We start from the raw sequence: 17,294 nt of genomic DNA, 5'->3' as shown, positions 1-17,294 counted from the left end.
GAGCAAAGTTTGTGGATGGCCCCACAGTCATGAGAATAGGGGAGTGAAATATTGGGGTAAGTGCTGTTCTTTTAAAAATGACACTGGTTTGGGTGTCTGAGTCAAAGTTCCTAGAAAGTTTTGGAGAAACCAAGGGGCATATTGTCAAAATACAATGTATTTATGTATGAAATTCTATAGGAACTAATACACATGTAATATTTATAACTTCATTGATTGAAGCTTTTAAGGGGAAGTTGTGAGACACTTCCACTGAATTCTGCTCTGTGGGCATTGGAAGTCACTCTTCCTGCAATTCACCTGTATGCACAGTTGACTAGAATATTTGGGGTGTAGAGCCAGCAGATGGGTCTGGCTCATTTATGATTTGCAGCCATTTTTTTGTTATTCAGAAATATGAAATGCTGCCTTGTGATTTCTCTATTTTAACAATTATTCATTTATTTTACATTCTCAACTCAGTTTCCCCTCCCTCTTCTCCCACCCCCTCACCCCTCCTCGAACTTCCCCTCTGCAACATTCCCACTCCACTCCTCCTCAGTTTCTGTTCAGAAATGGTCAGGTCTTCCATGCATATCCACCCAACATGGCATAGCAAGTTGTGGTAGAACTAAGGACCTCCCCGTGTATAAAGGCTGGGCAAGGCAACCCAGTATGTGGAGCAGGTTCCCCAAAACCAACCAAAACCATTAATGACAGATCCTGTTCTCACTATTAGGAATTCCACAAGTAGACCATGCTACATGACTGTCACATATATGTAGATGGCCTAGGTCAGTCCCAAGCAAGTCTCCTGTTTTTTTAGATTATGTGAATTTCTATGAGCCCAGGTTTGTTGATTCTGTGGGTTTTCAGAGGTGTCCTTGACCCCTCTGCCTTGAACAATCTTTCTTCTCTTTGGCAGTATTTTCTGAAAACTATCTTATGTTTGGCTGTGGGTTTCTCCATCTGTTTCCATCATTACTAGATGAAGCCTTCTGATGACTTTTGGGGTAGGTAGCAATCTATGAGTATAGCAGAATATCATTACGCACCATAAGATTTAGTTACAGGTTTTATATTGTCTAATTGTGTTTAGTTTTATCCTAGGTCTGTGGGCCATTCAACCATTGGTTCCTATCACTGCGTGCAGTGTCAGGGGTGGGATCACTCTAGTGGCATGGGTCTTAGGCTGGAACAGTCATTGGTTGGCCACTACCCCACCATCCTTACCCTGCACATCCCATAGGCAGGTCAGACAATAGGTTGATGGTGATGTGGCTGGTTCATCATCTGGATCCCTCCACTGGAAGTCTTGCTTGATCACAGAACTGGACAGTTCAGTCTACCACATATATGCAATTGCTAGGAATCTTATCTGGGGTCATCCTTGTAGATTCCTGGGAGTTTCTCTTACATCTGGCGTCTACCTGACACAGAAATGCCCGTGCTTTTAGTTGTCTCTTTCTGTGGTCTCCCTCTCCACTCACCCCCAATTGATCCCTCATGTTCCCATCCCCACCTGGCCACCCCAACCACCAATGAGATCTCTTCTATTTCACCTCCCCAGCGAGATCCTAGTAATCCCCCCTTCAACTTCCTTTTTACTCAGCCTTACTGGATCTGTGAATTGTAATATGATTATTCTCTACTTTACAACCAATATTAATTTATAAGTGATTACAAATGCTGTTTTCTTTTTGTTTGTATGTTACCTCACTCAGGATATTGTTTTTTCTAGTTCTATCTATTTGCCTGAAATTTAATGATTTTTTTAAAATAGCCGAGTAATACTCCATTTTGTAAGTGTATCACATTTTCTTGATCCATTCTTTGTTTGGGGGGCCTCTAGGTTGTTTCTAGAATAAAGAAAGCTGCTTTACAGTTTGATGACATCCCATTTGTTAATGTCCATGTAAGTGTTAATGCTACTGGTGTTCTATTCAGTCCAATGTCTCCTGTGCCAATGAATTGAAGGCCTTTCCCACTCTATTATTTTCAGTTTAACTGGATTCATATTGAGGTTGTTTATCTACGTGGACTTGAGTTTTGTACATGGTTGTAGATATGGATCTATTTGCATTCTTCTACTAGCCAACATTCAGTTATGCTGGCATTGATTGTTAAAGATGCTTTCTTTTCTCCGCTGTATGATTTTGGCTTGTTTGTCAAAAATCAGGTGTGTGGATTTATATCTGGGTCAATTGATTCACCCATCTGTTTTTATGCCAATACAAATCTGTTTTATTTTCTTTTATTACTATAGCTCTGTAGTAGATCTAGAATTCTGGGATGGTGATACCTCTGGAAGATCCTTTCTTTTGTACCAGATGGTTTTAGCTATCCTGGTTCTCATTTTTTCCATTTGAAATTGAGTGTTCTTTTTTGGGGGGGATTTGTGGGCAGTTAAATTTGTAGATTTCTTTGGGTAGGATTGTTATTATGTTACTATGTTACATTTAGCAGTCCATGTACATGTGAGATCTCTATATTCTTTTTTAAATTTTTATTTTATTTTATTAGTTCAGATTAGGAACAAGCTTGCTTCAGATGTCAATCCCTTCTCCCTCTCCCCCCCCCAACATCCCTAGCCACCCCTCCTCCACTCCCCAGGCAGGGTAAGGCCCTCAAAAGGGGCTCTCCAAAGTCTACCACATCATTCTGGGCCAGGCCTAGGCCCTTCCTCATGTGTCCAGGCCAAGAATGTATCACTCCATATGGGACGAGCTCTCCAAATCTCTTCTGTTTTTTTAAGACCTTACATATTTAATACAGTGTGTTACCTGTGTACAAATGGAAAAAATTTAAGTTCAACATTTCTAGAACAGTATGGGTGTTAATTTTTGTACAATGCCCACTGAACACGGTAAACTGGGATACTTTTTTCCAAAGTTGACAGCACAGCTAAAGTTTCCAAAAATTCAAATATATATATATATACCAATGATGGCAGTATGTTATGCATCAATAGGAGCAACAGCTTTTCCAGGTTCTGCAGTCATTTGAACAAAATTGTAGAGACATCCAGCACACTCCAATTAAAAAAACAAAAGTTAAAAAACAAAATCCCAGAAAAACAGCACAGTTCTGTTACCCTTGTGGTACTTGGCATCATTTTTTTTAAATGAACTTCTCAATCATCATCTGGAAGGAAACCATTCTGAGCAACATCATTAAAAACAGCTCTTATAAAAGCATGGCCACTACTATGTATCATAAAGCAGGTGCGCATATAAGTGAGTACATATCACATTTGTCTTTTTGTGATTGGGTTACCTCACTCAGTATGGTTTCTTCAAGTTCCATCCATTTGCCAGCAAATTTCAAGATTCCATTGTATTTTTCTGCTGAGTAGTACTCCTTTGTGTAAATGTATCACATTTTCTCTATTCATTCTTTGGTTGAGGGGCATCTAAGCTGCTTCCAGTTTCTGGCTATTATAAATAATGCTGCTATGAACATGGTTGAACAGATGTCCTTGTTATATGAATGTGCATCTTTTGGGTATATATGCCTAGGAGTGGAATTGCTGGATCTTGGGGTAGACTCATTCCCATTTTCTTGAGGAGCCACCATACAGGTTTCCAAAGTGGCTGTACAAGTTGTCACTCCCACCAGCAGTGGAGGATGGTTCCTCTTTCTCCACATCCTCTCCAGCATAACCTGTCATTGGTATTTTTGATTTTAGCCATTCTGACAGGAGCAAGATGTTATCTCAGAGTTGTTTTGATTTGCATTTCCCTGATGGCTAAGGATGTTGAACACTTTCTTATGTGTCTTTCAGCCATTTTAGATTCCTCTTTTGAGAATTGTCTATTTAGTTCCATACCCCATTTTTAATTGGATTGTTTGGTGTTTTGGAGAATAGCTTCTTGAGTTCTTTGTATATTTTGGAGATCAGCCCTCTGTCAGATGTGGGGTTGGTGAATATCTTTTCCCATTCTGTGGGCTGTCATTTTGTCTTACTGACTGTGTCCTTTGCCTTACAGAAGCTTCTCAGTTTCAGGAGGTCCCATTTATTAATTGTTGATCTCAGTGTCTGTGCTACTGGTGTAATGTTCAGGAAGCAGTCTCCTGTACCGATTAATTCAAGGGTATTTCCCACTTTATCCTTTAGTAGTTTCAGTGTGGCTGGGTTTATGTTGTGGTCTTTGATCCATTTTGACTTAAGTTTTGTGCAGGGCCTAGATTGGGTCTATCTGTAGTCTTTTACATGTTTGCATCTAGTTATGCCAGCATCATTTGTTGAAGATGTTCTCTTTGTTCCAGCATATGTATTTGGATTGTTTTCAAAAATCAGGTGTTCGTAGGTGTGTGGGTTAATTTCAGGGTTTTCAACTCTATTCTATTGTTCCACTTGTTTATTTTTGTGCCAATACTAAGCTGTTTTTGGGACGATAGCTCTGTAATGGAGCTTGAAGTCAGGGATGGTGATGCCTCCAGAAGTTCCTCTATTGTACAGGGGTGTTTAGGCTATCCTGGGCCTTTTGTTTCTCTATATAAAGTTGAGAATTGTTCTTTCAATGTCAGTGAAGAAATGTGTTGGGATTTTGATGTGGATTGCATTAAATCTGTAGATTGCTTATGGCAAGATTGCCATTTTTACTATGTTGATCCTGCCTATCCAAGAGCATGGAAGATCTTTCCATTTTCGTGTATCTTCTTTAATTTATTTCTTTAGAGACTCAAAATTCTTACAGTACAGGTCTTTCACTTTGTTGGTTAGTGTTACTCCAAGGTATTTTATGTTGTTTGTGGCAATTGTAAAGGGTGATGCTTCTCTGATTTCTTTCTCCACCAAAGTGTCATCCGTATATAGTAGGGCTATAGATATTTTTGAGTTAATCTTGTATCCTGCCACTTTTCTGAAGGTGTTTATCAGCTGGAGGAGTTCGCTGGTGAATTTTTCTGGTCACTTATGTAGACTATCATATCATCTGCAAATAGTGAGAGTTTAACTTCTTCCTTTCCGATTTGTATTCCCTTGATCTCCGTTTGTTGTCTTATTGTTCTAGCTAGTAATTCAAGGACAATATTGAAGAGGTATAGAGAGAGTGGACAGCCTTGTCATGTACCTGATTTTAGAGGAATTGCATTGAGTTTCTTTCCATTTAATTTGATGTTGGCTGTTGGCTTGCTGTATATTGCTTTTATTATGTAGAGATATGTTCCTATTATCCCTGATTTCTCCAGGACCTTTATCATGAAGGGGTGTTGGATTGTGTCAAAGGCTTTTTCGGCTTCTAGTGAGATGATCATGTGATTTTTTTTCCTCAGTCTGTTTATATGGTGGATTACACTGATGGATTTTCATATGTTGTACCATCCTTGCATCCCTAGGATGAAGCTTATTTGATCAGGTTGGATGATTTGTCTGTTGTGTTCTTGGATTCGACTTGCCAGTATTTTATTGAGAATTTTTGCATCTATATTCATGAGGGATATTGGTCTGTGGTTCTCTTTCTTAGTTGTGTCTTTGTGTGGCTTGGGTATCAAGGTTATTGTGGCCTCATAAAAAGAGTTTGGTAATGACCCTTCTGCTTCTATTGTGTGGAATACTTTGAGGAGAACTGGTATTACCTGTACTATGAATTTCTGGTAGATTTCTGCACTGAAGCTGTCTGGCCCTGGGCTTTTTTTGGTTGGGAGACTTCTAATGACTGCTTCAATTTCATTAGAGGTTATAGGTCTATTTACGTAGCTTATCTGTCCTTGTTTTAATTTTGGAAAGTGAAATCTGTCCAGAAAATTGTCCATTTCCTTTAGATTTTCAAATGTTGAGGAATATAGGTTTTCAAAGTATGACCTGATGATTCTCTGGATTTCTTCTGTGTCTGTTGTTATGACCCCCTTTTCATTCCTGATTTTATTAATTTGCATGTTCACTCTGTGTTGTTTGGTAAATTTGGAGAAAGGTTTGTCCATCTTTTTGTTTTCTTGAAGAACCAAGTTGTTGTTAATATTGATTCTTTGTATTGTTCTCCTAGTTTCCATTTTATTGATTTCAGCCCTCAATTTGATTATTTCCTGTCATCTGCTCCCCAGGGTGTATTGGCTTCATTGTTTTCTAAAGCTTTCAGTTGTGCTGTTAATTCTCTATTGTGATTATTCTCCTGTTTCTTCATGTGGGCATTTAGCGCTATGAACTTTCCTCTTAGCACTACTTTCAGATCATCCCATAGGTTTGGAAATGTTGTGTCCGCATACTCATTGAATTCTAGGAAATCTTTAATTTCTTTTTTTTTTTATTTCTTCCTGGACCCATGAATTGTGCAATTGGGTGTTACTTAATTTCCATGAGTTTGTAGGTTTTCTGTAGTTCTTGTTGTTATTGAATTCTAATTTTAAAGCATGGTTGTCTGATAAGACACAGGGGGTTATTTCATTTTTTTTGTACTTGTTGAGGTTTGCTATGTTGCCAAGAATGTGGTCAGTTTTAGAGAAGGTTCCATGTGACGTGAGAAGAAGGAAAATTGTTTTGTATTTGGGTGGAATGTTCTATAGATATCTGTTAAGTCCAATTGTGCCATAACTTCTATTAGTTCCTTTATTTCTTTGTTACATTTCTGTCTGTTGTTCTTGTCTAGTGGTGAGAGTGGGGTGTTGAAATCTGCCACTATAAGTGGGTGCAGTGTCGTGTGATTTGAGTGTTAGTAAAGTTTCTTTTACAAACTTGGATGCCTTTGTATTTGGGGAGTAAATGTTCAGATTGAGACTTCATCCTGATGGATTTCTCCTGTGATGAATAGGAAATGACCTCCTTCATCTTTTTGACTGATTTTAATTTAAAGTCCCATTTATTGGATATTAGGATTGCTACCCCCGCTTGTTTGTTGAGTCCATTTGATTGGAAGATCTTTCCCCAACCTTTAATTCTTAGGTACAGTCTGTCTTTGAGGTTGAGGTGAGTTTCTTGTATGCAGCAGAAGGAAGGATTCTGTCTTCTTTTCCATTCTGCTAATCTGTGTCTTTTTATAGGAGAATTAAGACCATTAATGTTGATGGATATTAATGATCATTGATTATTGTTCATTCTTGTTTGTTTTTGATTTGGTGATGGTGGCAAGATTATGTGTGGGATTCTATCCCTCTTTTGTTTTGACTGTTGGAAAGTTGGTATTATCTATTGCCTATGTTTTTCTGGTTGTAGTTTATTTCCCTGGGTTGCAGTTTACCTTCCAGTACTTTCTGTAGGGCTGGATTCGTGGATATGTATTGATTGAATCTGCATTTGTCATAGAATATCTTGTTTTCTTCATCTCTAGTGATTGAAAACTTTTCTGGGTATAGTAGTCTGGGCTGGCACCCATGGTCTCTTAGTGTAGCTAGAATATCTATCTGGGACCTTCTGGCTTTCAGAGTTTCCAAGGAAAAGTCAGGTGTGATTCTGATACATTTGCCTTTAGATGTTACTTGACCTTTTTCCTTTGCTGCTCTTAATATTTTCTCTTTGTTGTGTATAGTGGGAAATTACCAATATGGACTCAGGTAGAAATATAAGGGTATTTAATAGGGAAAAGGCTTACTTACAGAGCGACCTAGCCAGCCAGCACAACAGCAGTCTGTACACAAACCCCAAAAGAGAAACCAAAAGGGCAAACGCAGTCACACTATGTCACTCTGACCACGCCCTCACAAGTGTGGTCAGTCACACATGTAGCCAGCCCCTAAGTAGTCGTGGCTAAAGCTTCCCCTACAATTCCCCTTTTAGTCTAAAAGAGGATTAAAACTTAACAGTTTAAAGTATCCAAAATTAACAATCATAAAGGTAAAATTTAAGAAGATACAACAATCTGCTTATGTCACATCCTAACTATCTATTTTAACTAAACCATAAAGTCATCTGAAAGAGGTATTCAAGCCTGAACACCTCCTTCCAATCCCAACCATAAACAATAGGAAGCTATCCCTAACTAGGTATATACACTATCCTAAGTGACAACAATGGGGAAAGGGGCATAGCATTCTCCAAGTTACTCCCTGCTGAAATGGGATGATGATAGTCATGTGGGGTCCTGTAGGAAGAAAATGTTAGTATCCAGTCCATGTTAGATGGAATTCACTTGATTGAAGATCTCGATTGAAATCCTCAACTTGATTGAAGTCAGTACCCGAACCTCTGGCTGGAGTGTCCATTGAAATGGAGCAAGTTGGATCCAGTGCAGTCGAGGAGGTGTGGCCCATTTTCTTTCCAGGGTGTCCAGGGATTGCTGTCAGGCAGGTCTTCATTGGCTGTGTGGGACTCAAACATAAACAGTTAGCAGAGAAATGTTTGCTTGTATATGTACACATGCTGGGGAATGCAACCATGAGAGCATAACAATTATGAAAGGGTGTACACCTTGAGAGAAAGATGCAAGAAAAGACAGAGAGTCCCCAAATTCTTCTTTTATTCTGTATTACATCAATTGGCTTCTTGATACAACACAGAAACACTAAAGTTTAGTTAAATAACATGCTTGGATTTTAGAGGAGGAAAGCCAAATCTACCTCTAAACCCAGCATTAGTTTAATTGAATAGGGAGTAGGAAATAAAGAGAAATAGTTCTCTGAGAGACAGCTGTAAAGTTTACCATATGGCATGTTCCTTTTGTTTGATGGTTACCTTTTCTTCCCAAGTATCTACCCATGCAGTGTCCTTTGACTTCTGGAGATGAGTTTTCCTGTGAAGGTAAAAGCAAAACACTTCCCTTTCCTTTGGGGGGGATTTCTATTTACTTTATAAGATACACCTTAGTAGAATACCTGTCATTTGTCCTCGTCTAGAGGTTTTTCCTTTTCCACTGGAATCTTGATCAACTTTGATGGTATCCAAAATTTTTCTTCTCCTGTAGAAACCAATGCAAAACTACTACTCCAACTAACACATGTCCTGGTTTCCATACAGAGGTTAGTACATCTTTGAAGTATATCGGCTGATTGAGTTCAGCAGTTTTCTCCATAGTCCAGTGTCTTTCTGCAGCTGTTTGTCCTATTTCATTGGCATTAAGAAAGTTTAGTGTTAATAAAGCATTATGTAACCTATGTTTCGGGGTTTAGTCTTTCAAGCTTGTTTGTTGAGCATCTCCTTAAGTGTTCTATTAGATCTCTCAACCACTGCTTGTCCTGTAGGATTGTGTGGTATACTGGTAACATGCTTTATGTTATAATATTTGAAAAATTGTTCCAATTTTGTAGAGACATATGCTGGAGCATTGTCAGTTTTTATTTGTGCAGGTATACCCATAACTGCCATCACCTCTAGAAGGTGTGTAATAACAGAATCGGGTTTTTCAGAGTTAAGAGCAGTAGCCCATTGGAACCCTGAGACTGTGTCTATAGTATGATGCACATATTTCAAATTTCCAAACTCTGCAAAGTAAAAGACATCCATCTGCCAAACCTCATTTCTCTGAATGCCCTAGGATTCCAACCTGCTGGCAATGGAGTTTGACTATAAAAGGAACAAGTAGGACAGTTTTTCATTATCTCCTTGGCTTCTTGCGAAGTGATGGAGAAGTCCTTTTTCAAACCTTTGCTATTTACATGATGTTTCTTATGAAATTTTGAGGCTTCTAGGCACACTTCCAATTAATAAACGATCAATCTCATCATTGCCTTGTGCTAGTGGGCCAGGCAGACCCGTGTGGGATCTGATATGTGTAATATATATAGGATTACTTCTGTTTCTGATAGTTTCCTGTAATTGTAAAAACAGAGAAGTTAATTCTGTATTATCAGGAACAAATTCTGCAGTCTCAATGTGTAACCCAACTCTCTCTGCATACTGGGAATCAGTAATTATATTAAGAGGTTCTGTAAAATCCATAAGTACCATGAGAATTGCATATAATTCTGCCTTCTGTACAGATGTATATGGACTTTGAACTACTTTACTTACCTCACCTGCTTTATAACCTGCCTTACCTGATTTGTTGGCATCAGTGTAGAAGGTAAGAACTCCAGAAATGGGAGTTTGTCTTACAATACATGGAAGAATCCAGACTGTCTTTTTTATGAATTTAATTCTGTCAGTTTTGGGATAGTTGTTGCTAATTGTTCCCAAAAAGTTAGTAAGAGCTATTTGCCAATATTCATTATCCTTCCACAAGGAGGAAATTTCCTCATTAGTTAAAGGTACTATAATTTCTGCTGGATCTTTTCCAGTCAGCTGACGAAGTCTTAATTTACCCTTTAAAATCAAATCAGAAAACTTTTCTATATATGGCTTTAACTTTTTCTTCTGTTTATGTGGCAGAAATATCCATTCCAATATAGTGTCTTCCCTTTGCATCAGAATTCCAGAAGGGTATTCTCTGGATGGCAAGATAACCAGAATACAGTCTAAATCAAGGTTTATCTGATCTACATGTGCATCCAATATTCTGTTTTCTACCCATTGTAACTCTTTTTCTGCCTCAGCAGATAATATTCTCGGACTGTTTAGGTCCTTATCACTTTAAGGGTCATTTTTAAATGCTTTAAGTCATGTCCTTCTACACCAATAATCGTCTGTAATTGAGAAATTTCCCCTAATAATTTCTGAAGAGAATTAAGAGTTTGATACCGATCTCTCCTAATTTGTACCTTTTGAGGTCTGATTCTCTGTAAGTCTATCTTGTAACCTAAATAGTTAATAGAATCTCCTCTTTGTATCTTTTGTGGGGCAATCTGTAATCCCCAATGAGGCAGAACTTTCTTCACCATTTCAAACATACGTTCCAAAGTTTCCTTATTAGAATCTGATAAAAGAATATCATCCATGTAATGATAAACAAGAGACTGTGAAAATTTCTTACGAATTATTTCCAAAGGTTTCTGTACAAAGTGTTGACACAAAGTAGGGCTATTTAGCATTCCTTGTGGCAAAACCCTCCACTGATATCTCCTAACTGGCTGTGAATTATTAAGAGTTGGTAGAGTAAATGCAAATTTTTCTCTATCATTTTCCTGTAACGGTATTGTGAAAAAAGTCTTTTAGATCAATGACTATGATAGGCCATCCTTTAGGTATTAAGGAAGGTAATGGCATTCCAGGTTGCAGAGAGCCCATTGGTTGAATTACCTTATTTATAGCTCTCAGGTCTGTCAGCATTCTCCACTTACCTGACTTCTTTTTTATGACAAATACAGGAGAATTCTAAGGACTGGTAGATTCCTCTATATGTCCAGCATCTAGCTGTTCCTGTACTAACTTTTCTAAAGCCTCTAGCTTCTCAAAGGTCATAGACCATTGTCCTACCCAAACTGGTTCATCTGTAAGCCACTTCAATGGCAGGGCCTTTGGCACCTCTGAAGGTCCATCATTTGTATCTAGTTTCTGTACAGCATGGATGGTTGGTAACCGTTTTCCATAGAGTCTTACCAGATCTTTTGTACTATCTAAAGATTGTACATAATTTGTATCTGACACTGGAGGAATATTAATCTGAGTATTCCATTGTGTAAGAGATCACAACCCCAGAGATTTATAGCTATATCTGCCACATATGGTTTCAGTATCCCTTTCTGTCCTTCCGGTCCAATGCAGACCACTGAGTTAACACTCTGTCGAACTCTAGATAGAGTTCCAATTCCTAAAAATTGTACATTTGCCTCTCTAAGAGGCCATTTCTGAGACCAAGACTTTTGGGTAATAATAGTTACATCCGCCCCAGTGTCCCCAAAGCCAGAAATAACTTTATTATTAATTTTCACTTTCAACTGAGGCCTTTTATCATTAATAGAAGCTTGCCAAAATATGCGTTTCTTATTTTGTCCATTTACATTGATTCTTCATCACTGTTCAAACTACCATCTACAGCAGTATCATTTTTCACAATAGGCAAAGAACTATCTATTGGTCCTGTATGAGATTGTCTCCCACTACTTCTGGGAATGACCCGACCTTTCTCGATGTGGGGGCTTTCTTGAGTCCCCCCTCGGGGTTTCCCGACCTTAAGGGGTTTCCTTGTATTGTCCCTGGTCAATCTACATTCATTGGTCCAGTGTCTGCCCTTACCACATCTTCTACACAATCCAGAAGACAGTGGCCTTCCATATGAGGCATTATTAGAATTTGTTTGTCTACAATTTCTCTTAGTATGTCCCATTTTACTACAGTTGAAACATCTAGGTTCCTGGAGCCTTCGTGGTCTCCAGGGGATGGTTCTTCCTACCCAAGGTTCTGGTTCATAGTAGTAGTAACATCTAGCCTCTTGGTATCTATGTTGACCTCTGTAAGGTGCTTCTCCTTGCCAAGCCCTTACATCCTCACCTCTAGAACTTTTAATTTCCTGTTGCCTTTTTAAAGCTTTTGAAATGGCTTATCCTACGCAAGCTCCAGTATCTTGTACATTATAATCAATGTTGGCTGCATACAAAACCCATTCTTCTATCGGAGCTGATCTGATCTTTAAAGGCAAATGTATTTTTTTGCATATAGGGTTTGCATTTTCATAAGCTATGTATATATAATTGATTGTCTTGTTTCTGGATCTGTTACCTGTAATTCTACTGCCCTAGTTAAGCTTTGTAAGAAGTCCTGGAACTGTTCTGTAGGTCCCTGTTCTATTCTGGTATAAGCTTTTAGGCGTTCTCCTGGCTCACGAACCTTATCCCAGGCATTTAATGCTGCTTTCCTGCATAGAGACAGTATATCGTCATCATATTCAGCCTGAACCTGTGGGTCAGCATAAATACCCTGACCAAGAACCTTATCTAGAGGGGCTTCAAAACCTTCCTTTATGCCCTGACGTTCAAGGAGCTTTGCCTCTTCCCTTACTGATGCCTTTTACTAGATTTGGCATGAATTCTCAAGTACAGCTGCTACCAATTGTTCCCAATCTGTGGGTGTCACCGTGTTAAAGGTTGCGCATGAATGTAATAGCTGTTTTACGTATGGGCTATGGAGACTATATGAGACAACTGATTCTTTAATATTCTTAAGCTCCTTCAGCTGTATAGGATGCCATTCATAAGCCATCCGTCCATGAGGGTGTTTCTTAGAAGCTGGCTTTTCTTCCATGGTACTGGGTACACTAATGGTGTACGAGTAACAACCTTAGAAGAATAGTCACAATACCTGGGTGGAGTAGGTGCCTGGGATTGGAGTGATTCTGCTTCTGAGGCATCCCAATGATCTTTAAGCCTAGCAATGATATCCTTTTGAAAAGTTTCAATCTCCTTAATCATAAAAGATTCCAAGCACATTAGTGAATCTGTAAATCGCTCTAACTGCTCATCTACATGTTTTTCTAGGCCTTTAATACGATCATCCTTAGGCAGCATCTGGATGGCATGGAAACTGCCTTCTAGGTATTGGAGTCTAGATTCCAGGTCATGATTTGCTGATTTTGAGACCTCAGCAATTGACCGTATGGACCTATGTAATCTGTCAGCCCTGTGCTGTAAATTATCTTCCAAACATTCAAATCTAGACTCAAATTTGTGATCTGCTACCTTGGATGCTTCTATAACTGATTGAATGGCATTGTCCAATTCTTCAACCCTATGCTGGGTATTTTGCACCGTTGCATCTAGTTGATGAGTGACATTGCGTATCTGAGTTTCTAGCTGGCTACAGATATTATTTAGCAGGTCATGGACTTCTGACAGCCTAGCCTCTAAGGCCTCAGACATGGAGGATCTCTCTGTGTTTATCTTATCATAAATATGCTGCATCTCATCAGACAGCTCTGTCTTTAGTGTATTGGACACAGAGCCAAGCTTATCATCCAATTTCTGTTCCACTTGCTGCACAATTGTGGTCGGTCCTAATCGTAAAGCTGTTATTTCCTGTAAGTAGGTGGTGAGGTTATCCTTATCCCTATTCCTGAGTCCTCTGGCTAGTAATACTATTTTTACCAGCAAGCTAACTGCCATTATGGCATATAGACCAGTAATTGGCACATTAACATCCTCCTCAAACAGTGAATTCACGTAATAAGCAAAAATATTACCAATTTTAGCAAATGATAAATATTCCGCCATAATTTTACCTGATTTCTACTCCAGACACCATAAATATATTTGACCAGCAGGTAGCACAGGCGTTCAGTTATTCTGAGGCGTTTGGCAGCAGTCGGGTCAGCGGTGGAGAGAGGTCACAAAAGCGCCTGCGCTTATCTTAGAGAGTATACAGACTTGCGGCCGCAACCACTGAAACTTATTTGGCTTTCCCGCAGCAGCAGCTAGGGGAAGCCTCTGCTGAAAGCCCAGGCCTACCTCGATTCTAGGCATCTAGAAACTGTCTCCAAGCTGGGTGGATGGTTCTGAGCAGCTCAGCTGCAGCGGGTTGTCTGCTAGCCAGTAGCACCTGTGCAGAGAGGGCTCTTTCCGGGCCTAGGCCGTGGGCCTGGTTAAACCCACTGCCTGTCCCAAATGGGGTGCAGGTTTCCAATATCCCGCTTCTGACAACCAGATATAGTGGGAAATTACCAATACGGAGTCAGGTAGAAATATAAGGGTATTTAATAGGGAAAAGCCTTACTTACAGAGCGACCTAGCCAGCCAGCACAGCAGCAGCCTGTATGCAAGCCCCAAAAGAGAAACCAAAAGCACAAATGCAGTAACACTACGTCACTCTGACCACGCCCTCACAAGTGTGGTCAGGCACACCTGTAGCCAGCCCCTAAGTAGGCATGGCTACAGCTTCCCCTACAGTTGTGTTTTGGTGTTTTGATTATTATGTGACTAGCTGGCCTTTTTTTTTTTTTTTTTTGGTTCAGTTTTTGGTGTTATGTAGGCTTCTTATAGTTTCATTGGAATGTCTTCCTTTAGGTTGGGAAAGGTTTCTTCTATGATTTTGTTGAATATGTTTTCTGCGCCTTTGAGTTGGATTTCTTCACCTTCTTCTATACCCATTATTCTTAGGTTTGGTCTTTTCACAGTATCCCATATTTCCTGGATATTTTGTGATAGGGATTTGTTGGACTTAAGACTTTCTTTGGTTGATGAGTCTATTTCCGCTAGTGTGTCTTCAATCCTTGAGATTCTCTCTTCCATCTCTTGTATTCTGTTGGTTATGCTTACATCTGTAGTTCCTGATCGTTTACCCAGCTTTTCTATTTCCAGCATTCCCTCAGATTGTGCTTTCTTCATTGTCTCTATTTCAGTTTTTAGGTCTTGAACTGTTTCTTGTATTTTTTGGTTTGTTTTGTCTTCAATTTCTTTAAGGGATTTTCTCATGTCCTCTTTGAGGTCCTTTTTGAGGTCCTCTATCGTTTTCCTGAATATGTTTTTAAGGTCATTCTCTTCTTGTTTATCTGAATCGTGATGTTGAGGTCTTACTGGTGTATGGTTCCTAGTCTCCGGTGATGTCATATTGGGTTTTCTGTTGTTGGATGTGCTTTTACCTTGTCCTCTTCTCATCCTTTCTTCTGGTGGGTGTATCAAGTGTTTCTTGTTCTCCTGATGGGTGTGGGACCACAGTTCCCTTCTGTTGCAAACAGATCCAATATTCTGATTTTGGTCCTCTTCTCTTGGATGGATGTGTCACTGTTACCGGGTGTCGCCAGTTTTTGGGCATACTGGGTACCGCCGGGCGGGCAGTTGGAGGCAGAGCTGTCACCGGCCTCGGGGTGTTGGATCCTGCTGCAGAACTCCCTATGGCACGAAGGTCGCTTGTGTCAGATGACTCCTTGCAGTGGTGACAAACTGGAAACAGTTCTGGGCCTACCTGGGCCGGTGGATGGAGGCAGAGCTGCCTCTGGGTGTTCGGTATTTGGAACCCACCACCACCAAACTGGGTCCAGCATGCAGGTCGCTTGCCTCAGATGATTCTGAGACTGTAAGAGCCACAGGTCAGAGAGGACCACAGAGAAACAGTATCTCCTGGACATCACCAGACTGCTGCACTGATGAACTCACAGCACCTGTGGCTGCCCATAGGAGACCTGTATAGGATCCATCCTGCAAACATAACAGGATAGAGCAGCGAGGGGCAATGTGCCCTAGATGCTAGCTGTGGAGCTGAGGGTAGTGGATGGCACCTGCTGAAGGAGTCAGCTTTTGTAAGTGACAATGCTCTGTGTAACAATTGATGGGACCCAATTCCCATGCTGTGATCTTATGCTCAGAGATGATGAAATGGGGCCTTTGAGAGGTCATGCATCATTTGGGGAGCACCCTTAGGAACAGAGTAAATGCTCTGATGAAAAATCACTTTGGAAATTTTCATCAGCGATGAAGGAGCCCTTAGGAGACCTGGAACCTGCTGTGGTGTTGAAATTGGGCTTACAGTCTTCAGATATATGAGGAAACAATTTCTATACATGGGAGGCCACTGCTCTAGGTTATTCTGTTTTAGCAGCCTGCATTGCTCAGATAGTCCCAGAGATGAGGACCACAGGAGACAATGGATGAAGTCCAGGGAAGGAGCACTGATTGGAAGCATCACTCGTGCAGTGCTCCAAGCAAAGAGCATCAAATCTCTACCCTTAAACAATAGGGCTTTCGGGGTGACTGTCAGTGTGCCTCAGTCCTTTCAGGAACAATTAAACCTTTCAATGCTGGAGGCTAGACGCCAGCTGCAAACTTCCATCTTTATGAACTATCTTATAGATCCATGTGTGTGATCTCTGGCTTCCATTTATCCATGACAGGGTAGTTTTAGCAGTTTTTCTCACCAGGGCATTAGCACTTGGAGTTGAAGTATTAGTGAGACATTCATGTTCTCATCCTGATGGAAGACTGGCGTCATTGCAATAAGTGCCTGATGCAGTGAGTTGGCTTCCTTCTGACATGGATCACCAAGGTGATTGTCACTCTCTCCTGTTCTTTCATTCACCAAGTGAGAGGACACCTGCAAGTTCTCTGAGATTTCAGATGCTGGCGTCTTGATGTTCATCTTTCCACCCACAGAACTGTGAGAATATATATTCTTTTCTCTTTCTTTCTTTCTTTCTTTCTTTCTTTCTTTATTTATTTATTTCAATTTCTTTCTTTTTTTCCTTCTCTGTCTCTCCTTCCTTCCTTCCTTCCTTCCTTCCTTCCTTCCTTCCTTCCTCCATTCCCTTTCTTTCTTTCTCTCTTCCTTCTTTCATCCTTCTTTGCTTCCTCTTCTTGTATTTTTTTCTTTAAATTAGAATCAATCTTATTTTACATGTCAATCACAATTCCCTCTCCCTCCCCTGCCTCCCACTGAAACCCTATCCCATCCCCTTTCTGCTCTCCAGGGAGGTTGAGCCCTTCTGTGGGGGATTTGGCGCAGGGCCTAGACCCTCCCCAGTGTGTCTAGGCTGAGAGATTGTTCCTCGATATGGAATGGGCTCCCAAAATCCATTCCTATGCTAGGGATAAATACTGATCCTCTGCCAGCGGCCACATAGATTAACCAGACCTCCAAAATGACCACC

Source organism: Cricetulus griseus, chromosome 8, assembly GCF_003668045.3.
Source record: "Cricetulus griseus strain 17A/GY chromosome 8, alternate assembly CriGri-PICRH-1.0, whole genome shotgun sequence".
Lineage (NCBI taxonomy): Eukaryota > Metazoa > Chordata > Mammalia > Rodentia > Cricetidae > Cricetulus > Cricetulus griseus.
Note: the sequence above shows the minus strand (reverse complement) of the source record.